At 37.8% G+C, this 23501-nt stretch overlaps 1 long non-coding RNA gene across 1 annotated transcript in view; it reads left to right on the top strand.

The window, feature by feature from the left end:
- LOC123372169 overlaps positions 1-23501 on the top strand; it is a 133228-nt gene that overhangs the window by 108637 nt on the left and 1090 nt on the right. Inside the window, exons 3-4 of the long non-coding RNA XR_006580150.1 lie at positions 10780-10858; positions 19494-19632. This is a non-coding gene — a long non-coding RNA (uncharacterized LOC123372169). The remainder of the gene's footprint in view (positions 1-10779; positions 10859-19493; positions 19633-23501) is intronic.

Raw genomic sequence — 23501 nt, 5'->3', positions numbered from 1 at the left:
CACCAGCAGTGGGTGAAAAGAAATCTGCGGGAAAGTAGAGATGGAAATAGTTGAGTGAGAACTACTTCTGGCAGTAGTGAGATTGCAAGGTCAGACATGAGAAATCTGAGAGCAACCAACTGCTCTCAGACATGAGAAATCTGAGAGCAACCAACTGCCCCATTCAAAAGTTAAGTGAGTCTGTCAGAGGCAGGTAACTCAACCTCTCTGAAGCTTAGATGAAATGCTTATATCTACATATACATATTGTAGCATGCTAGTAATTCATAGTTGAGGTCATGACTAGCATTTAGCTGAAAATTCACAATAGTGAAATCAATATAACTATTAAATGTGAGGCAGGGCAAGCAGCCAAGTATCACAACATTCAAGTTTTTCAGGAGATTAGCACACGTTTATTAATTATTATTATTATTATTTTATTTTGAAGAACTGAGTAGTTCAGCAGGCTACAATAGAAGCCTTTCACCTTTGGAAACATGGGTGGTAAAATCCTGGCCCCAAGGAGGTCACTAGGGGTTTTCTCATGAAGTTCAATGGGTCCAGGGGTTCCCATTCAGAACTATGGTGTGCCATAAGGCAATGTGAATTTTGTGTTTTGAAGCTTGTGATCCTACTGCCTATGCCATGCCTGCTCTGTCTGGACACAGTTCAACAAATATTTTAGACATATGCTTGTCCATTCCTGTTTGGCAAAACAGTGAAGCATGTGTTTAACTTTAATCACATGCTTATGTGCAGGTATACTGTGCAAATGGTATCTAGACAAGGAACTTTAGTCCTAAGGGCTGTCAATTTAACACATTTCATAAGAAATATCTTGTACAGTAAAAGAATATTGCAAAAATACAACAAAACAACCTTCAAAAGGGTGATAATCTATACTACACTGATCAATATTTTGATGATAAAGGCAATCTTCTTTTTTGAGGCCATACTACTGTAGATAAGACCTTCTCTCCCACCCTTATGGGGCACACCATGGGAATCTGAAAGCATGTACAATTTTCCTACAAATTTTAGTTATTCTAACCTAATGTAACCTCACATTTAATTGAAAGTTGTGAGAAACAGTTTGTATTTGGAAACACTTTTTCTCTATGGAAAATGCTGTAGTTAGACTCTGAAGTGGAGTAGCTGTTTTGCACATGTATTGTTTTTGTGATTATGGCCTAATAAATTGTAAACATCCAGCAGAAGTAAAAATACATTGTTGTTACTCTATTGTTTCTCATTTTTTAAATTTTTTTTCCTTTAAATGTACCTTGTTTGTAGCTGTGAGAAATTGTAGGATTGCAACCTTTAAAATACAGAAGCAGCAAAGAATCCTGTGGCACCTTATAGACTAACAGACGTTTTGCAGCATGAGCTTTCGTGGGTGAATACCCACTTCTTCAGATGCAAGTCTGAAGAAGTGGGTATTCACCCATGAAAGCTCATGCTGCAAAACGTCTGTTAGTCTATAAGGTGCCACAGGATTCTTTGCTGCTTCTACAGAACCAGACTAACACGGCTACCCCTCTGATACTTTAAAATACATAGTTTCAAGTCAGGCTGCTTCAGTGCTGATCTGTAATGTAAAGTAAATGAGATGGAGGGGACCTCATGTGGTTTTTCACAACTATCTGAGCGAGAATGCTATTGCACAGTCCTCCTCATTGAATAACCTAAGTCAGTACATTTCAATGAAGATTTTTAGAGAGCAAAGAGATGCTTCCCTGGATGGAGAGTACTGGTTATCCCAGTCCTATCACCTCATGTGCTAGTGGCTGGGTGGTGGTCGTGGCCTGTGATATTCAGGAAGTCAGACTAGATCTAGTGGTCCCTTCTGGCCTTAAATTCTATGATTCAGCCACAAAGCTTCTAAAAGGACAGTCGTGTGTATTAGCAATTCCATATTCTTAACAGAAATGGGAAGGGTCATTGATACCAATAAACTGAAATGCTAGCAGCACCACTGAAAGTCCATCAGTGCTTCTAATAATTGTGAATAGAGTTGAATATGGGCTAGCAGCTTGGACCTGTGCACATCAATATATTTCCCATTTCAGGGACGTTTCCTGCTCCAAAAAAACGCACATCAAATGTTCCCATCTCAAATTTAATGACTGCAAAATGTCCACTGAAACTAGTGGATCTCTCACAGGGACAGAGGATACATCATATTTTATTTGCCTCCTCTGACTCTTGTGACTTTACATAGCAGCCAAGAATTTCAAAAATAGGAGCTTAATGTTATGTCCTTAAAGTCATAAGTAGGCACCTAACACACACACAGAGAGAGAGAGAGAGAGAGAGAGAGATGTGCTGAGCACCCAGTAGCTCTTCATTAAGTTGATGAGAGCAGCTGAATGCTCGGCACTTGTTTATGTTATTTAGTTTTGACCTGAGGCCCCTTTTTAAAAAATCTTGGCCACTGAGTGCACTCAGTGCCTTGTCAATAGAATAGGTCAAATTCATCCTGTGAAATCAGGGGCATTTTAAAATATTGGTTCACACAAGGAACTTCCTCTCCTGACATGGAGTTGTTTCATTTGGGAAACCTTCCTAAAGAGAGTAGTATACTGGTATGCACTGATACAAGAAGGCAGTATAGTAGACTCCTTACTAGGTAAATTATTTAAAGAAAGAAAAAATAACTGCGAAACAATAATGCAAAGCAATACTATAACGATAGTTAGATATTTAAAAATTAATTGAGCCATGACCCTAAAGCTATTGCATAAGTTTAGAATAACTACAATAACTTCCGGAAAATATGAGCTTTCAGATTCCCTGTAGTATTCCTCTTGCATCCATGGGTGAATGGGGTTTTTTATTTCATACAAACTGGTTTTCCTATGCCTACATTTATGACATGTTCATTCTTCTATGTGACCCTTGAGCAACTTTTTAACTAGTTCAGCTGAATGTAAGGTGTTTGGCTGAACTAAATCTTGAAAGGGATATAGAAATTTCTAAGGCTTACAAACTGAGAAACTCCCCTCTCCCCAGATGTTCTCCTTTGCAATTTTTTTCCCAAACCGCAGTATTTTTACTTCCTCTTATTCTAGTTTTCTTGTACCTTCTTCTATTCTTTTCCTTCTCTTTTGTACTATATTTTCTTCTGTGCCCACACATCTATTATTGGCTACCTTTGTGATTTCTCTGAACCACAGGATTAAATCAAAGATCCACATCAACAAAAGTAGAGTGCAACTGAGGAGGAAATCAGACCCACAATGCGTTGATTTGGTGTACAGCAGATGTACACTGTTGTAAATCTGCTCAGATTTCTCAGCAGAACTTGGATTTCTAATAGAACTGTTTTTTTCCAGACATGGTAAGAAACCATGTCATACACACAATGTAGATATGCATAGTTGGGGCCTTTGGAAAAGAATTTGGCATACATTCCCCATAGACGTATTTGAGTTCTCTGCAGTCGTGTTGGAAAAGGTTAATCTGATCAAGCTTTCAAAGAATAGAGTACAGTAGCTATAGTACTTGCCTTACAGAAGTGACAGTTATGCTGTGGGGGCTATCAAAAATAATTCAAACAGAGGAGAGAGGATAGGACACTACACAAGTTCCAGGGGGGCGTGGTGCACTACAGTTCTGTTGCCAAATCCCAATTGTTGATATGTTGCAAATTCATGTTGCTGCTCTATACTCATATTTTATGAAACTTACTTGAAAAGAACTAATTAAGTTTCACTTACCAGTTGGCAAGGTTTTATTTTACTGAAAATAATTCTGAAAGGGAAAAAAGACCTAGATGTGGTCATAGATGCTTATGCCAACCAGCAAGAGCCTGCATGTGCACTGCTGCTGCCTCTTATTTTTCCCTAAAGAAAACACAGACAATATTTTAGGTAAGAAGGACTCTTTAGGGAGGGGGGCTGTTAACTAAGGGTCAAACAATATTGTATTTGTGCACAAAAGGAGAGACAAATATTAAAGAAAAAAAGAAAGAAAATGGCATTCAAAGAGGAGAGGAAAATGTTAGGTCTATAAAACAGCAAGGCTGTACAGTAACTTAATGACTTGGAAGAAACAGACTTGGAAGTGGTAATAGACACAGAAGCAATAGTCTGAAATGGCAGCAACAGTTGCACCTCCTGCAACTGTCTACACAAACTACATGTTAAGGGCAAATGTGTACCTGGCCTTAGGCCTATTTCCACAGAGGGTGAATTATGTGTCAATTACATGTGCATCAGAAGATCCATATTCCCTATTTTAGATCAATCCCTGAAATGAAATGACTTGCATTGATATTGCACTGATGGTGTGATATTGACTGAGGAAATTGCAATTGTATTTAAACAACAGTATATAGAAAGATCAATAACGTTCACCTGATTTTATAGGGTTTTTTTTCTCCCCATTTTGATAACCAGATATTTGTCCCTCCAAGTAAAAGGTGTGCTTTCTATAGATGTCCAAAGTTTTGGTCTGATGCTTCAAGTGCACAATTAATTAATAGTTGAAAATAAGCCTAAGCTTTCAAAACCTACAGCAATCCAATTCAAGCAATGTGATTTTTTAAAATTCTGTTTTCCCTTGTACTTCTATTTTAATCCACCAGTCTTTGTTCTCTCATCTGTTTTCCATTTTCTTTTTCATTCTTGTCCTTTTATTTTGTTTTTCTCTTGATGTATTCTGCTGTATCTATTTCTTTAACTACATCTTTCTTTAACTCTCCAGTCTGTGTCCTTCTTGGTTTTTTTTTCTTTTAAATAGTTTTGGTTTTGCTTGTATCTCCACACTGAGTGCTCACACTGTCAAACAAACAATCTAGCTGTCATTTTAAAAATCTTTTCTTTTTCTCAGTTTTCTCCCCTCATATCTTTTCCCCAGTGTGGTGGTCTTTTTCCTACTCCTGTAGAATATCTGTATCTTCACTTCTTTCTCCTCTGCATAGATGCAAAGGGTAGCCAGCATTGATGCTGCAGCAACTTGAAACTGACAAGTTTCTGGACTGTCTGGGAACAAAAGCTCTGCTTTGTCAATTTCAAGCTGCTTAGGTGACATTATGGGTTACTTTTCCAGCCAGGAGACTGAGATATGAGGGGAAATGATTCACTGTGCTATGAACCAGCAATAGGATCTGGCCTACTCCCATCACCTCAAAAGATGCTAAACACTTGTTTTTATACAATTCAGGCACTGTTTTTCTCAGTTACTGGTTTTATTTTGTGGAGAACCAGTAATGTGCAAAACTTAAAGATATGGTCCTTGCTCCAATGAGCTCACCTCCCAAAGTACACAGTTCAAAGCAGACACACCTTACCTGGCTGTCCAGAAAAATGGTATTCTCTCATCTTCTGTGCTGTGACCTATCATGTGTCATCTTTCCCCCGCCTGCCATTCTGAGTTTTCTATTCCTTTCTGTCCAATTGAGTTTTTCTTATTCTTTTCATTCTATGCTGTCTCTATCCCTCCTCATCCTCCCTCTCACTTTGTCTCCATATCACTTTGTCTCTTCCTCCACTTTTCAGTAGCTCATTGTATATTCTCTCCTTGTCTCCATTGCCATTTTCTCTCCTCTACTACTGTTATGCTCCCTTATTGTTTCACTGCTTGTTTCTGCTAGTGAAAATAAAGTGAAATTTTAATATTGTAGTGTGTAGGAATAGGGTAGTATCGGTAGTAGAACACACTCTATTTCTATACACTACTAATACTATCTGGACATTTTTTTCCTGCCTGTGTTCACTTATGTTCTTTGTTCCTGGCTGCATCACCATTCCGTGTTTTAATCCCAAAGTATCAACTCATTAGAACTGGATAGAGATTGTAACTGCCTAAGGTGAATCAGGTCAAATTCTGCCTTTCATCTGTCTGCTTTGTTCAAACTAATATTTTCAAGTTGCTATCTTCTGCGTAAGTTATCTGATTTTGAAATTGTATAATCAAACTCCTGGTTTTAATCTTCCTCTAAAATGTCTCTTTCATATTTCATAAAGGCTGCCAGGCATATTATTTATCTTTGATAAATGGAAAAGTAATTCACATTGGAGGGAAAACTTGACCTACTCATACAAACTACAAGGTATTAAATTCACAATATTAACTATGGAAAGAGACCCAGGTGTCACTGTACACAGCTCAATGCTCAATGTGCAGCTGCAGTTAAAAAGGCAAACAAATGTTAGAGTGTGTAAGGAATGGGACGAAGCTTAATATGGAAAATGTTATGCCAATATACAAATTGTTGATTTGCCCTTAACTGGAATACTGTGTGTAATACTGACAACTCCATTTCAAAAGGGTACTGCAGAATTGGAGGCTTTCAGAAAAGGGTGATGAAAAAAATTCCAAGCTTTTCACTCTTCATGTGAGAGAGTTTCTATGCCTTTAATAATTCTCATCTTTGAAAGAAGGGGGGATAATGAAGTATACAAAATAATAAACGGCACAGGGAAGGTAGATTGGAGACTTCTGTTCTCCCTCTCCAACATAAAAAGAAGAAGAGAATCTGTGAAACTGGAAGGTGGAAAATTTAAAACTAATAAAAGGAAATACTTTTTTTAACCAAAAATGTAATTAGACAGTGGAACTCCACATGATATTGTTAAGGCCAAGAATTTATGAAGATTCAAAGAAGAACTGGATTTCTATATGGATAACAAGAATATCCAGATTTATAATAGCTAATGCTTTAATGAGCTTTTGGATAGGATAAATGCCTAATGATTCAGGGATTAAGACAATCTCTAAATATTAGGGTCTAGGAGGAGATTTTCATGTGGTTTGGGGAGGCAGATCATCCTTCACCTGCCAATAGAGGAGTTTCTTGCATTTTTTTTTCTTCTAAGGCACCTGATGCTTGACACTATCTTAGACTGGATATTGGATGTAATGGCTCATAGAGGGGAGGAATAGCTCAGTGGATTGAGCATTAGCCTGTTAAAACACAGGGTTGTGAGTTCAATCCTTGAGGGGGCCATTTAGGGAACTGGGGTAAAAATCTGTCTGGAGATTGGTCCTCTTTGAGCAGCGGGTTGGACTAGATAATCTCCTGAGGTCCCTTCCAACCTTGATATTCTATGATAGATCTAATCTAGTATGAAAGTTTGTTACATTCTACATAGACAGTAACTTCCCTCCTAATAAGGGCTTAAAATGATGGTGCCCGTACATGATAACAAATTTCTAGACAGACGCAGGTCAATTTCCTGATCCCCCTTCTTGAAACAAAGCTGTTTCAACCTTCCATCCAAAGGATGTAGATTTGGGTTAGGGCATGTGTCAAGGCTGTTAGTCTGAGTACAGTTCAGGATTGAAAAATCTGAAACTGCATGAGATCCTCGGAGATCATCAACTAGATAAATATTGGCTACCTTTCTCTTAGCTGGAGGAGGAAGTCCTTATCTGGGCATTGAGAAAAGAACACAGGCAGGTCATCAAGACAAACATTTTTGAAGTTCAAAGGGCATATTGTAAATAATAAATTTTCTGGAACAGTGGCAATTCTCCAGCAATATTTCTTCTTATCTAAACTGTAGCAGTTCAAAGTACTCCATGTGCCGAACTGATGGCAAAGACTGCAAACTGGAGAGAAGGTTCAGGCACTTGGAATCTCTACTTAACTCTGAACTACAACACAAATATTACTAAATTGCTATGGTTCCAGATGGGCAACTTGTTGCAGATCATCAAATCTTGGTGTTCCTTACTCCCTTTTTCTTACCCAGATAAACTCCCATTGATCCCAAAGTACATATTTCTGAGTTTGCCCGAGTGAGGATTAACTAGAAACTGAGTTAGGACCTCAGAATTTGTACAAGTGGTTTTTAGTTGTCCTTCCACTACAAAAGCACCTCTGGAATACAAGAGGAGTCTAGAGTTGTTGTTCCTGGGTATAGGAAGCACTATGCTTATGTTTTACTGAATTCACAAAACATTTTGAATTCATTCTATTCTATAGATTAGGAGATTTGTGTCTTCTCATCACCTGCACAAATATTAAACTGTGTGTGTGTTTGTACAGGTAATAACGGCGAGGAATGGGAAAGAGGCTCAATGGCAAGGTTGCATCACTCAACACTATAGGAGAAGTATTCAGGTACCCTTAGATTTGTTTTTAATTTAAAGTTTTGTTCCTACTTGAAGATATCTCAGTGCTTTCATCCAACATAGACAATAGCAGTTGGTAGTCCTTAGCTGATGCTGGAAAATTCTATCATTGGCAAGGTCAACAGCATTATCATTCTGTTTGTGGATCTACTGCAGCATTTAACTATTGTTGTGAAGGTAAAGCCGCAGCTCTTTTCACTGTGGTAATGGGGTGGTACTGAGTTAATGGCAAATGGGACAACAGGAGGGTAAAGGGAGGATGCCAATTCTAAAGTTCTTTTTTATTGTTGAGTCTCTGAAATAATATTGAAAACGTATCACTGGGGTTTTAGTTCACAGCTGGGACCAATACAAATCTGGGAAGAATTTATGTAAATTACACAATTCTGTGGGGGGCCCAGGAAATGTGGTTTCTCATTTAAAATAAATAGTCCCCCCTACTAACTTATTACTAATCAAGCAAACAACAAAGGAATTAAGTAGGCCATTTCCATACATATGACTCTTTCTTCTATGAAACGTAGTTCACCAGAAATTTGGAGATAATTGATTTAGAAGAATTCTCATCTGTAATTTTTTCGACACTGAAAAAAAGAGAACATTTTATTTTCTCCAATTCTAGATCTTATTCTAGCATTTATAATGAAAAGACTGAGAGCTCAATATGTGTGTTCTGCTTTCATTGTAAAGCAATGGGGTTTGACTATAAAAGAAGACAGATCCCTAGATAGTAACACACATGCCAGTGACATTATTCCCGAGATAGGAAGAGCACTGCAAATTTCTGCAAAATGACCTGCTTCTATCACTTAGATCTGGACATTTCTAACTTGCAGAGGCAAGGGAGAAAGGTCAGTGGTATTTAGGAAATGTTTAAAAGGAGTTGGTGAGATGATTTTTATTATCTGAGCCAGTTCAGAAAAGATAGTGTGTCCTGAACCTGTGTATAGAACTTTAGTCAAACCTTTTGTAGGTTCCACATGGTTTAAAAGTCCCTCCTGAAGAACCTATCACCTAGCAACTGGTCTCTTCTCAGTGGGGATTTTTCCAGTTCCTCCCTCTAGTTAAGGACTTCATAGAAATGTAGACTTCTCACTCCTTCAGCTTCTCCAACAATAAATTAGAGAGAGCAGGACCAAGTAATTCTTCTGCTGTCTTTTATATTTTGTGACATTCTGGGATTTAGACACATCTTGTTAGTCTGAGTACAGTTCAGGATTGAAAAATCTGAAACTGCATGAGATCCTCCTCTGACTCCCTTCCCTTCCCATGACATTGGTGGCTCTTAGGGAAAAGGAGGGAGAGAATTTTCATAGTCCTGCTGTGTACTCTAGAGTGTGAGCTGTGGGGATGCTTTTGAATAAAGACAGTTCAGTGGAGGAATTACTGAGATGAGTTTGCTCCATCAGATGGGATGGGGGATGGACTGCCTAGCCACATCTCATCTGGGACAAATCTCAGGAATGTATGGGTGAGATGTAAGGGGAGGGATAGGAAAGAGGCCAGTGACGGGCCTCAGATTTTTGGAGAAGCATTTAAATGTTTAGTTGCTTCTTTGAGCTATTCCTTCCCTCTACTTTTCCCCTCCAGTTGCAAATGGGTACCATATTCTATCCAGAGTAAGTTTCTGAATGACACCAGCAAACCAGGGAGCACCTCCAACAGCTCCATTTTTTGCTAGGATGTGTCTGGGCTTGCAAAAGCTATGCATACTACATGTACCATAACATATAACTGCCCATTTTAGAGCTTACCTAGTGGTTTGTGCTGAGCTGCAGTGATTTCTAATCATGCCAGCCTGGGCTGTAGACCAGCGTGATTTACAAATCACTTAATGCAGCGCTACATGTCAGCAGAATGTGTTGTACCAGCAAAGTAATGAAATACTTACAAAATAATTAACTGCTTTTAGGAGACATCAGATCAGTTCAAGTGGTTATTTCTAATCATCAGTGCACCAAACACCAGCAACCCATACAAGTTTAACATTACATAATTTGAGTGAAACCAAGATAGATCTTTCAAAATCATTTACAATAAATGTGGCCAGTACTAAAGACACAGTGCTATGTTTCAATTCCTTCATTTCACTTTAATGGGGACTAATAAAAAAGCCATTCTAACAAACCTAATTTAATATGAATGAGTATAACAAAATTCCAAGGGGTTTCCCCATTTGGTTCACCAGCATATTCCCCCTTTAACAATCTCATCTTTATTAAAAATAGTTTTCAGTATAAGGCATCTGTAATAGCTATAGATTTAAAGACAATATTGTTTCACATACAACAGTAACAAATCTGAATGTAGGGGCTGGAGAAAGTGGGGTGATTGACAGTTCAGAAAGAAGGGACTTCCCAATGGATGAGCCTTGTTTTTGCATAGATGAGTATGGGTTCCTATATTTTTTATATTTCAACTTTTATTTAGGCACTCAGAGGCCTCCAAGCGTGGACACCTAACCCTGCAATTTCTCTGTACTTATAACTACACTTATTTTATCAAACAGGCCTTTTGAAGTTCCTGTGCTTTCCCCTCTTCATCTGTTAGGTTTGAACTTTGCTGCAAGCCATAAATAGTCAGGCTAAAGAAGAAATTAATTTGTTTGACTGTGGGAAATGTAAAGGTTTGTGATCATATGGTGGAATCTAATGGAGTAGAATGTTCCCATATTGGTGGTTGCATCATGGTTTTGTTCTGAATTGGATTTTACAGAGGAGAGCAGAAAAGGAGAGGTAGCCCAAAACTGGACTCGTGAGATAAGAAAAAGAAACCGAGAGGAAGACAGAGTAGAGTGGGTATCATAATGGGCCCTGCAACACTGGAGACAGGTATTCATGTGGCTGAGGCAGATGGGAGTGGGGGAATGGGATGGGGAAAACAGGATGTGATCATCTAATTAAAGACTATATCAGAATGTAAACAACACAAGAGGGGGCTAAAACAAGGTGGTACAGGCAGTCTTAATTCTGGCATTTCCTAACTTTTGAGTGCTTGGCTATGCAACTGTAACATTCTTTTAATGTAGGGTTTGTTTGTTTTTTCAGTGTAATTGACTTAGTGTTGTAAACGTCCGTGAAACTTCAAAAATGCATAACAAAGCAAGATCCCTGCCATGAAAAACTTACAATCTAACTCTCAGTAATAGAAATGATGAAACAGTTAGGTGGAAACAGTCAGAGGAAATGAAGATTTGGAAGCTAAAAAGTGGGTTTTAACAAGGGATCTGAATGAAGAGAGGAAGGTATGTTTTGTATATTTGAAGCAACAGGCTGCTCCAATCATAGGGCTCAAGACTGCAAAATCCATGTTAATTTGTTGTCCCATGTCAATGAGATGACTATCATAAGTAAATTCCACTCATATGAGTAAAATTTTTGAGGATCAGGCCCATAAAGGTTGAAAGAAGGAGTTAAGTAGAGAGTTGGAGAAGACAAAGTAATTGCAGGCACAGTGTAGGACATGGGGGTAGGAGAAAAGTAGTTCAGTAGTATAAATAGAGACTGTGGTAGGCAGCTGTGGAGTCCATCAAGATCCTTTTTGGTTTTGGTTTTTTGTTTTTTAAATCAGGTAAACTGAGAGCCAGAGGAATAGAATGCATTTAAAAGGCCAAATTGTACTTGCCTTTTTCATATAAGTACTCCCATTGACTCCACTGGGAGTGAGTAAGGGAAGCAGGATTTAGTTCATGGTACAGTCTCATCATAAATATAAACTAGACATAGATGAATAATATATACAATAATTCACTGATTTTTTTTTAAGACTCCCAAAATTAATCAACTCAGTTGTTCAATAGATATGTTAACAAATGGTTCACCCAACTTTATAACCTTGGAGAATAATGAGAAAATCAAACAATGTATTTTAAAAATATGAAAATGGCTAAATAGAACTTAATTCTAGAGGGGAAAATGTTTCTTTCTTTCTTTCTTTCTTTCTTTCTTTCTTTCTTTCTTTCTTTCTTTCTTTCTTTCTTTCTTTCTTTCTTTCTTTCTTTTCTTTAGCCCTTCATCTTTTGTTACTTTCAGTCAGTGCAGTCAATTGTAAAGTATTTATCTGATTATTCAGTTTGTTCCAGGCTGCTTCAATAACTGTTAACATTTTTATTGTTTGGTAATTGTGAGGGTTCACAGTACTCAAGGTGGAATTTTTTATTATGGCATTGTAAACAATCCTAAATTCCTTACAGCATATTCTGTAACATCTATAAAACATTATTCTCAGGAGCTTCCTAATTACTCCCTTCTGGCCAGATATATTTAGAAGACTTCCTTTGCTTCAAGGTCTCTTTCAAAGTCTTCCTATGTTAGTTAATTCCCAGGTGTTTCAAAGCAGTGATTTATATTTCCATGACTAATAATACTTAGCCCTTACATTGTGATTATTTTCTGGATCTTAAAGCACTTTTTTTCTCTCTTATGTGGGACTAACACTTGAATAAAGGTTGCCAGAATTGGCCCCTATGCTTAGAAACATACATTTCTTTGGTAATCAGTAGCAAGATCAACTTGGTCATGCTAGCCCTGTGGCTAATCAATTATTCTGAATTTTTAGTATTGATAATGCACTGAGTTTACTATTTTCTCCAGAGCTATGTGTTTGGGAATATTCATGGGTAAGTTTCAAAAAGGGCTAAGTCACTTTGAAGCTTAAGGTCTATTGATTTTTTTAAATGACTTAGGTCTTTGGAACTTTGGGTAAAATTTTCAAAAGTCCTATTTTTAAAAGGGACTTTGGGCCAGATTTTCAAAGATGTCTAAGAATGCAGAATACCTATTGGGATTTACAAAGGTACCTAATTATGTTAGGCATGTAACTCCTATGGATTTTCAGTGGGAGATAAGAGTGAAATAGAATTTACAAAAGCACCTATCTACATCTTTAGGTGCCTTTGTAGATCTTGCCTTTTTTGAAAATTGGGGTTAGGTGCTTTTTAAAGTGGACCTTTTGTCTTGCCTACACTGAGGAAATTGACTAGCATAACTGTTTCAGAATAGCTATTGCTGAATAACTCCATGATGTAGACACTTTTTGTTCCAGAATAAAATACCTTTTATTTAGGAATAACTACTCCACTTTGTGAGCAGAGTAGTTACTCTAGAATAGTGTAGCTTATTCCAGACTAGAGTCCACATAGGAAGCTATTCCACAATCAATCCAGTCAATTTCCCTGTGCAGGCTCCTAAGTGTCTGAATCACATTGGAAAAATGTACCTAAATCACTTAAGTGCATGAATGTGTTACCCTAAGGGTCCTACATAATTAGACACTCTAAAATTTTTTACCATCTATATATTATATGATTATTTCAGTACAGCCCAAAGGCCGCAATTGGGATGATAGCCTCATTGCTAGAACTGGTCAAATGATATTTCCTGCCCCACCAAAATTAAAACAAATATTTGTTTTGTTCTTAATTTTTAATGGAAATGTTCTGGATTTTTGAAGGAAAAAATTGGTTGCTTTTGTTGTTTTCAAAAGCTGGAACCCCAAAATGTATACTGTCAGTTTTTGAAAAGCTGAAATGTTTTTGGGTTTAAAAAAAAACCAAACAGTTTTGATACTTATTGAAAATAATCGGAAAATTTCAAACAAAACAAAAGTTTTCCACCTAGTTATTCATCAAGGAGGCCATTTTTAAAAAGAAGTTATGATGGAAAATGTTCAGTCAGCTTTATCTGCTTGCTGTGCTAAGTGCTATACTGACACAGTTAAAGACAGACCTTGACCCAAAAATCTTGCAATCTCAGGCCCCAATCCTGCAAATTCTTGTATTCTGACAATGTTCTGGAGGAACCAGGTTTGTTGTAATTTGGAAGGAAAAGAGACAAATGTTTTGTTTAGAGAGCTGAAACTGTAAACAAAATACAATGTGGGGGGAGTCATTCTTTCTTTTGAAGTCACTGATACCTCATGCAAAGCTTTACACAAATCTCTTTAGCTATATTAATTAGCCCGTCAACTACTAGCGTATTACACACTCTACTAAATATAGTGTAAATTTGGTTTTGGTGAAGGGTTTTGGACTTACAACCTTGGAGAATGAGCCCTTATGTTCCAGGAGTTCTTGCATTGTGGGTCACGATCAGTCCCAATGGAGGGTGTGAACATGTCAAGGAGTCACAACATCCTTACCTTCTAATATAACTAAATGGGAAGGGGCATTGGTTAGATCCTAGTTAACTGGGATGAACTCCATGAAGGGATCCCAATGTGGAAAGGCTGACAACCACTGCCTTCGTTTATCCACAGAAGTGTGGTCAAAATTTTCCCTGAGAATCTAACTTGAAACAGCTAAGGCCTAATTTACAGAAGTTCTGAGGACCTCTGCAGCTTCCAGACAGAGATGGAGATGTTAAGCACCTACTTCAGATTAGTCCCAAACTGATCTTATACTGAACACTCAGAAACTAAATACCGCAAATTTAGGAGCACTTGAAAATGTTTGAACTGGCTCAGCATAAGCAGTGGCAGTCTTATACTAGTCTTCTGTGCAACAACTTTGACCTGAAAGTTCATTAATGGAGAAGAATGCATAGTACAGTTCTTTCTTTCTTTCTTTCTTTCTTTCTTTCTTTCTTTCTTTCTTTCTTTCTTTCTTTCTTTCTTTCTTTCTTTCTTTCTTTCTTTCTTTCTTTCTTTCTTTCTTTCTTTCTTTCTTTCTTTCTTTCTTTCTTTCTTTCTTTCTTTCTGCTCAGCCTTTCCACAAAATGCTATTTAGTGCCCAAAGTGGGGGTAATTTTCATGATGTAATTCATTAGAAATTGCAACCACCAACTTATTTCACTACAGTGGTAAGCATACAAGACAATAATTTTCACTCAAATTACAACACTATGCAGAATTTAGATTCTGATTTTCCCCCTCACATTTTTTTCTTTAGAACTGAAAAAATGAATTGTGATTTGAGAGAAAATTGCTGTTATAAGTCAAAATAAAATTTCTGCCAACAAAAAAAAAATGGGGGGGGGAAATCTGAAAATGAATATAAAAGTCAAGTGGTATTTAAATCTTTTATAGATTTTTTTTTTCAGGTTTTTTCAACCACATAAATAGTCTTTTCCCACATGTGGTATTCTAAAAATTGCTTGTAGAAAAAGATCTCTAATTTGGTTATTCTTCTGCTTTCTGTGATTGCCAGTTCTAGTACATAATTTCTCTGCAATAAAAATAGAATAGCACTGCATATTTTTCCTTGCATTTTCAGCTACTATAAAACTGAATATATACAGTAGGGAAAGGAATTATGCTTTCCACAGTATGAGAGGTAACTGTTTAAACAAGCCCTTCTTTGTCCCATTGATTGTAAATTGGTGCTAGGACACACTTTAGAAATTGTAGTTAATTGGCATAACATGAAAACTGTTCAGCAGGTGGCAGTGCTACATGTATATAGACCACAGTATCTTTGAAATACACTGTTGGGACATGCTTTAATATTCATTCAACGTTCTCCTGCTCAGCCTTACTTGTCCAATGTAGGCAGAAAGAATTTATTTTCACATGCAAGTTGTAACACAATTTGTGAGGCATTAAAGCAATGATCCTTCAACGTGCTGCCTGTGATAGTGTTTCCAGTACAATACTCACTGCACAGCACAAAGGGAAGCTTTTGCAGTGCATTTCATTGATAGTAAAATAACAATGAATGGTGATGCCTCTTTTACATGTTTTATTAGTAATTCATACGTTCTTGCTATATTGTCTTTTTACGGATTTGAAAGTATAACTATTAAGGTGAGTTTAATCAGCCTGGCAAGCAAACATGTACAAACATGTATATTTGCCTCTTCGAGATAATTCCGTCTACTCACAAATGCCTTCCCTTTTTACCCCCATCTTAAAAGCCTCATAGTCAGGTTTCAGTCCTTCTAAGCAAACAAGGACTGGACAGCATTCCTTTTGAACAGATGGCCCATACCATTCTGTAATCTGCCAGAGGGGCACCTATTGATCAGTGAGTAGTCTTCTTCCCTTTAGGAAGCTGTGGATGCTGCTTCAGATTTCAGTATGGACAGTACCACATGCAGACATGTATTTACAGAATGTCCTTGATCTCAGAGATGTATTTAATCAGTTCATCACTCTTCCACTGTTATATACGTTCTCATACTCTGTACATTCGGTGTTTCAAGCAATACAGCTTCTACCACTTCCCTGGGGAAGCTATTCCAACGCCTAAATCTCCCTGTTATAAAATGTATTCTTATATTCAGCTTAAGCTTCCTCTTTTCTTAATTTCACCCCATTGCCACCAGTTATACGCTCTGTACAACACTTACATTCCTTCTCCTCCTCCTCCTGTTTTCATTTCTTTGGGTTGTTTCACTTTTAAATACTAACTAACTAAATTAAAATGTACCATGAAAAGTTATCTGCAATAATAGTTACATGTGGTATATGATAGTAAGACAGGTTTTGTTCTGTGGTTGGGTGAGGAAAATAATGTATTGCTTTTATCTTCCATAAATAGCAGAAATTTAGTAGTCTGAATGAGAGCTGCTGTCTTATATCTTTTTCCAACATTCTGAGTCAGTCTGATTTTTTATTTCTTTGCCTTTCTGTGCAGTCTTGTGCAAGAGTTGGACTGGAATTAGAGAACATATATCATTACTTATGCAAGGTGTTAGTGTAATGGCACTGTATGATGCAATGCCTATAGTATATGGGAAAGCTCAGTTACTAGAGGTTGATGTTGTTCATCTGCATCCTTCTTTGTTATACTGGCAGGTCATAGCTAATACCGACATCAAGCTGTTCTTTTGAAGAAATTCTTTTGCTTGGCTGTTTGCCGCTGACCTTTGTTCTTGTAGCTGCAGCAGAGGAATATCAGCAGCACCGCATTCCTCTCAACCGCTCTCTCTGAGCTCTTTGGTTGATGTTCCAGAACCCGCAGCGTTTGAAGGATTAAGGCCCATAATAGTGGATATAACCAAATTTCACTTTTATGATTTTCCCTTTTTTCGTTATGTTTCACACAGAGCTTTGTTCCAGTCTAGTAGCCTATGGCAATGAGCTGAAGACTGGGACTGAAACTACTGAAATAGAGAGCACAGAGAATGAAAATGTGTGAAAAATTGTAATGACAAATGCATGCTATAGTCAATTTAAATTCCTATCCAACATGCATATAAATTACAGGCAGGGCTAGGTTCTCTGGTGATTGAGGGTATGGCGGATACATACTCCTTTAAATATTGAAGGCTCTTAGAAACTATGACCTTGCACTAGGGGGACAGTCATGTTGCATATGGGTATAATTGAGGCTGGAAGCCAAAGTGCATGAAAGCAATGCAGTGTGAAGGAGACAGAGCTAGAGATCGCCACAGAATGCTAGGCCTTGATTGCATTCAGGGCCTGATCCATCTCCTGTTAGTTAATGGTAGTTGCTCCATTGATCTCAATGGGAGTTGACTCAGGGCCTCAGAGAACAAATAAAGGAAGTAGAACTGGCTGGAAATTTTCTGACAAAATAGTTTAATCAAAAAATGATGATTTGTCAAACTTGGAATGTTTTACAGAAACATCTCAGGTTCAATGAACAGTTGTTAAATCAGAGGCTGTGTTCTGTCAGAATCCTGCCTGGTTTCCTGGTGGGCTGCTCAGAAGCCCATATTTCCATGGTCCACAGCTCCAGGGCCACCCCAGGACTGGGGATCCTAGGACTTTCAGGCTTCCTGCGGTGGATCCAGAGCCTGCAAACCCTGGGAACATTTAGGGCTTTCAGGCTAACTGCCACGGAACTGGAATCCCCACCTTTAACCAAGGTTCAGATTCTGGCTCTGGAGCAGTGACCCTGGAAGCTGAAGCCAGGGCTCTTAAGACCTCCGAGCTCCATTCTGCAAAGCCAGGAAGACCAGGGCTTCCAGAGTTCTCTGGCCACAGAGAGCTGCAGTCCTTGGAAGCCCTGAAGTTTAACCTCTGCTACGCAGGGGTTTTCAGCCATCAAACTGACAAGAACTATGTCAACTACTCTCATCAGCTGCTGGTTCTGTGGGGACTTTTTTGTTTTGGAAACACCATGTGTCATTGGTTCTGAAACGCACATTTTTCAGGACCTCCAGTTCATGGGAAATCAAATGTCAAACTCTTCATATTTCCTATAACTCAAAATTCCGAGTTTCTGCCCCCTCTAAAAGTGATAAGAGCTGTTTGCCAACAACAAGAGATCAAAAATCATGAATCAGCCATCTCTCCCCCCACCCCAGGGGTGATACTGGCTTGAAAATCATGTGCTATTTAAAAAAAACCCAACAACTTTGGATTCCTTTTATGGTATCTGAGACTTTAGGGTGCACATTTTCAAGGTGATTTCCATAGTCGTGAGGGCTAGAAAGTTTTTTAAAAAAAATGAAAGCTGAGAGTCTTGCATAGTTATAGCAGCAAAGAGTCCTGTGGCACCTTATAGACTAACAGACGTTTTGGAGCATGAGCTTTTGTGGGAGAATACGAAAGTTCATGCTCCAATACGTCTGTTAGTCTATAAGGTGCCACAGGACTCTTTGCTGCTTTTACAGATCCAGACTAACATGACTACCCCTCTGATACTTGCATAGTTATGGAACTCATAGGGCTGTGACTGTAATAAAAGTGATACGTGATGAGACACATAGTAATATTGCACATGTTGGCAACACAGAAGAAACTAATAGAGTATACAACCAACATTAACTAAACAAGGAATAACTATAAACTGCAAGGGAGTAACAAACTGGGAAAGAAGTGAAAATGTTTGAAATCACTCCACATGAAATCCAGTAAATATAGATTTTTTTTTAAATTACACTCCTCAGGTAGAAAAACTTTATAGTGCTACATAGATGGTAGAATGGCAAGAGGGAAACATTCTTGAACCCGCAAAGAGCTTTAGAAAAGTCCAGCACCACCATTCCTAGTGTAGGCCACTATATTTTGAAATAGGATTCCAAAAAATGCTAGAAGAAACTGTTATGAGACTCTGAAATATGCAGCCTGAAATGCAAAATCAGCCATTGCTGCCCAATGAATAGAATAAACTGAGCTACTCCAAGAGGCTTTGAAAAACCCTGCATGTTTAGCAATCGGTCAGGAAAATAGCCCCCACTGCATAAATCCATTGTTTTTTTATTTTATTTTATTTGGTACTTTTGCCTGCCTTCAGGCAGCAATGACTATCAGATGCTGATCCTGGATGGAAGAAAGCCCTCACCTCCAAACAACACATACACATTTTATATTACTTTGAAAGAAGAGTAACTCCCTCAGACAAATTAATGAATGTTCAAATTTTTACTGTATTCTGTTTTTTCTTTTTTTATGTGTTATCTCCCAGACATGACTTGGGGGTGGAGGGGGAAGGAAAGTGGTGAAAATGGCTACTGTACTAACACAGATACACAGGAGACAAAGGGAGCAGTTTCAATACAAGCATGTTCCTTTTCTTTTAGGGAATGTTTTTCTCCCCCTTGCCCCAGGGCCAATCCTGCACAGCCTTGAGTGACTCCTGCAAAGCACAGAGCACCCTCAGATCATATTAACTTCAGAAGAGGTTCTGGGGGCACCTCACCTCTCACAATCAAGTCCTGTGTGAGTACTCCATGCCGTAAACTACACTGTCTAACCTAAGTGGTGGGTTATATGCATTTTGCCTGCCATACACAAACAGGTCTCTGATCACTCTAGTGCTTCATGATATCCATTTTTTTTAAATTAAACTGGTTTCTTTTATTCTGTACTTTGGAACTGATATATCAAAATGTCATATTTTACTTTTCTGACTCATCTGTAGGTTGACTTTGTGTGTATATGAATGTAGAAATCTTTCCTGTGTTGATCATAGTGTATGTAATATTCTGTTTAACTGTAGACATTACAGGAAGATTATGGATGGGAGGCAATGGATCATCATGACATACAAATTTGCAATTGCTATCTTACACTTTGTAGTACACAATATAAAACATTCTTTACACTAATGTTGTTTTTTAATTACTCCTCAGACCTCAGGATCTTCCCTTTCTTTTTTTATGCTAGCAAGAATTTGGTAAAATATAAATATTCCTAAATAATTATTCAGTGATTTTTATTCAGAATTAGTAAAAGCTAGCAGGAGTCAGAATATCTGAAATATCTTTGTTTTCTTTTTATTTACTAAAATGGCTGGTATACAAATTAGCTTTTTCTGTTCAATATTTAGTACTGTTTTATCTGCCTTGAAATGGGAACCACAAATACTTTGGTAAACCACTGAAAGGTTCTCTATTTTTATTGTAAATGTAGTTCCTCTGTATTCTGTTTAAAAAATGCCCTTTGTAAATTCCCACAGGAGAAGTTTCTTGCAAAACAAAATCAATATTTCAGCACCTCCTACTAGCTACAATGTATGATGGGGTATAATAATTTCTTTCCTCCAGTGGTCAAAGGCAATTAATGTCAATGCCATATTAGGGTTCAAGCTTTCTCTATGCTCCAACTCTGTATCACCTACTCATAAGACTCAAACAGCACCATCTCCCAATTATCACTGGGTTTGGCTGAGATCAGCAACCAGGTGAAGAACAGGTGGCTGAAGTGGAATGCTGACATATTGAAGTGATGCTGGTGGGGAGAAGAGAGCACTTTGAAGTGCTCCATTCATAACATTTACACTGGGTGTAAAGACAGTCCATATGAGTGGTCAACTCAGCCATGTCTAGACTTGCCAAATAGGCAATTTTTCATGTAACATCTTAATATCTTTAAGATGTAAGGATAGGTGGCACTTAAACCCTGTCCTGTAGGGCTACCAGGTAACCAATATCCCCACACTGACAGTGGGCAGCTGCAACCTGGTCACTTCCTGTGACCCACAGTCCACACAGGTTCAATGCCATGGGAGGTTCTGCCTCAAGCGATCTGGATGACAGTGGTCTTAGTGATCCCTGATTGTCTCCTTGTCCCTACATGAGCCCATGGGGCATACCAGGAAGTGTTCAGGCAACAATGTGGATCCCTAATTAGCTGCGATGATCACTCTGCTTCTCTGTTCCTGAACTCTCAGTTGTGACCTCAGTTCTGACTTAGATTCTGACTCCCAATTGCCCCCTGGGCCCAAACACAGACCTCGATACCTGACGTTGACCCTCGGCCTGATACCTGACTCTAGCTTGACCCTCAACTTGATTCTTGACCTGGTACTGGCTCTGACCCCTGGTTTCAGTTCTGGAACTCCAAGCTCCTGACATAGTCCTGCATGGCTTCTCCTAGGATCCTAACATAATATCAGCATAAAATAATAAAAATATATATTTTAAAAGGCCCAGAGACTAGTCCTCACAAACGAGAGGGAAAAGAGATCCATATGTGCACACATTATAATTTTGTGAGACACCACAGTGGTAGCGTTTTAGAAGAACATTGATAGACTAACATAAATGGGTATAAAATAATTTTTGGTAACAAGATATTGTGACAATAAATGATTCTTTTACCACTTTTAATATGTACAGAATGGTTATTTAAAAAGTTTTAAAGGATGTTATGTAACTCACTGAAAGGGGCCAAACAATATGATTTTTACTGCTTTTAATATCTGTAGTCAGATTAAAACAAATAAGTCCATACCAGAAGTGGAGACTGGGTGGCTTGTTTAAGTAAAATAGAAATCTGTCATGGGCCACTAGTGTGAATGTGACTCTGAATTGACCAAATATTACCATTTGATGGTCTATATGAAAAAAATTGGTATTCTTACTACAGGTTTTTGTAAACAGTAATGCTGAGTGAAGCCCACTGGTTGGGCTTTACACGTGTTAGTTAAACCAAAAGAGGTTATTTTAATTTGCAGTGGGCTACCTCATGTGTATAAGTATGTGTGTGTGGTATACACCATGTAGTCATTTGGCGTTTCAAGTTCATATGAACATAAAGACCCTTGAACCTTAAAATCCATCAATTTCATAACAAAGCTGTTTTTTTTGCCCCCCCTCTATACTTCTAATAGCCTTTAATTTATCATTTGGGTGTGGGTGGGAAGGTTATGGCCAACAAAGCCCTTTATTACAGCTGGTTCCAGGAGCTGCAGAAAGTATCTTGTTTGCCTTCTTTACTTCCACCATAGTAAGCCCTTTTCCCCACATCTGTCTGAAATATCTTCAGAGGAGCAGACACCCTGCCTTTAGTGATCCCCTATTCATCATGATAAAGAGAAGCTCTTCCACTGTTGCTACTTACTTAGTTCAGGGATATTCTACATTCAAGAGCTTTATTATATCGCCTCAAAGCAAATGTGCCAGTAAACAATTGAGGAATAATTCAGGTATTTATGATCACAGCAATATATATCATATTTAGATAGTCTATTTCCTGACATAGTCGAATCTTGTGTACCTCAGTAATTTATGTAGCTTTGTGGTAATTACCACATATTTGAATGGGTAAAAAATGGTGACCTCTACTCTAACAAAGCCAGGTGTTTTCCAGAGCAGAAAATGGAGAGCTTCACATTAATCACTTTAAGACTTTTGCTTTGGGAATTTAAATTATATACTTTTTTTTTAGGTTTAGTCAAACACGATTTTTCATTGTCCTGTCATTGGATGAAACCCTTAAATAGTGCAGTGAAAGAAATTCATTCTTCATTTGTGCAAAGAAATCAGAAATCAGAAATGAGAGGTGTTTGGAAGGAAGTAGAATTTGCTTTTCATATGTTCAATGTGTCAGAAATTTTGGTTCTTATTAATCTTTATAATTACTACAAGTCCCTTCAAGACAGAAGATGATCAATTGCCTAAAATACATCTATCATTCTAGTGGACTTTTTTTTAGCAGTTATACTATTTGCTGTGTAAAACATATTGCTTATGTATCAGTAGCTTATCTACCTTTTGGGAAGCTTTCCATCCTCCCTCCACCCCTAGTTTTTGGCAAATGAGCAAACCTATCCTGTGCATTCAGTCTATAGCCAAGCACTGGTTGGAGGAAAATCCCATAGCTGGGAAATCATTATAGAAGACTAATTCTTACCTAAGATGAATTGATCTCAACTCAGGTTAATTATTATCTTAAAATATGTCAAAGACCTGGGATAGTTCATTAAGTACTCATTATGTTAATCTCCATGATGACCATCTGCTAAGGCTTAAGATATGACTACAAAGACAATAGGTTGGGAAAACTCCTAATTTGTAAGTAATGTCCTTGAGACACTTCATTGTCCAGATTTTCAAGTAATCTTGAAATGGAGTGTACTATTCTCCATGAACGGGATGGATTCCATAATCAAACTCATATATGGACACAGTCGGTCTGAAAATTTGGTTAGAAGCAGAGCTGGTCAAAACAGTGAGAACTTTTCACAATATTTTTGTGAAAAATTTGCTCCTTTTTTATGTTGGAAAAAACCTTGAAATATGTTGACCAATTCTGGTCAGAAGTATTTTTGATCAAGGCATAAGTGTGCACACCACATAATAGGT

This window comes from Mauremys mutica, chromosome 6, assembly GCF_020497125.1.
Source record: "Mauremys mutica isolate MM-2020 ecotype Southern chromosome 6, ASM2049712v1, whole genome shotgun sequence".
Classification (NCBI taxonomy): domain Eukaryota; kingdom Metazoa; phylum Chordata; order Testudines; family Geoemydidae; genus Mauremys; species Mauremys mutica.
The sequence above is the reverse complement of the archived record's forward strand: the minus strand, read 5'-3'. Positions and strand labels throughout refer to the sequence as shown.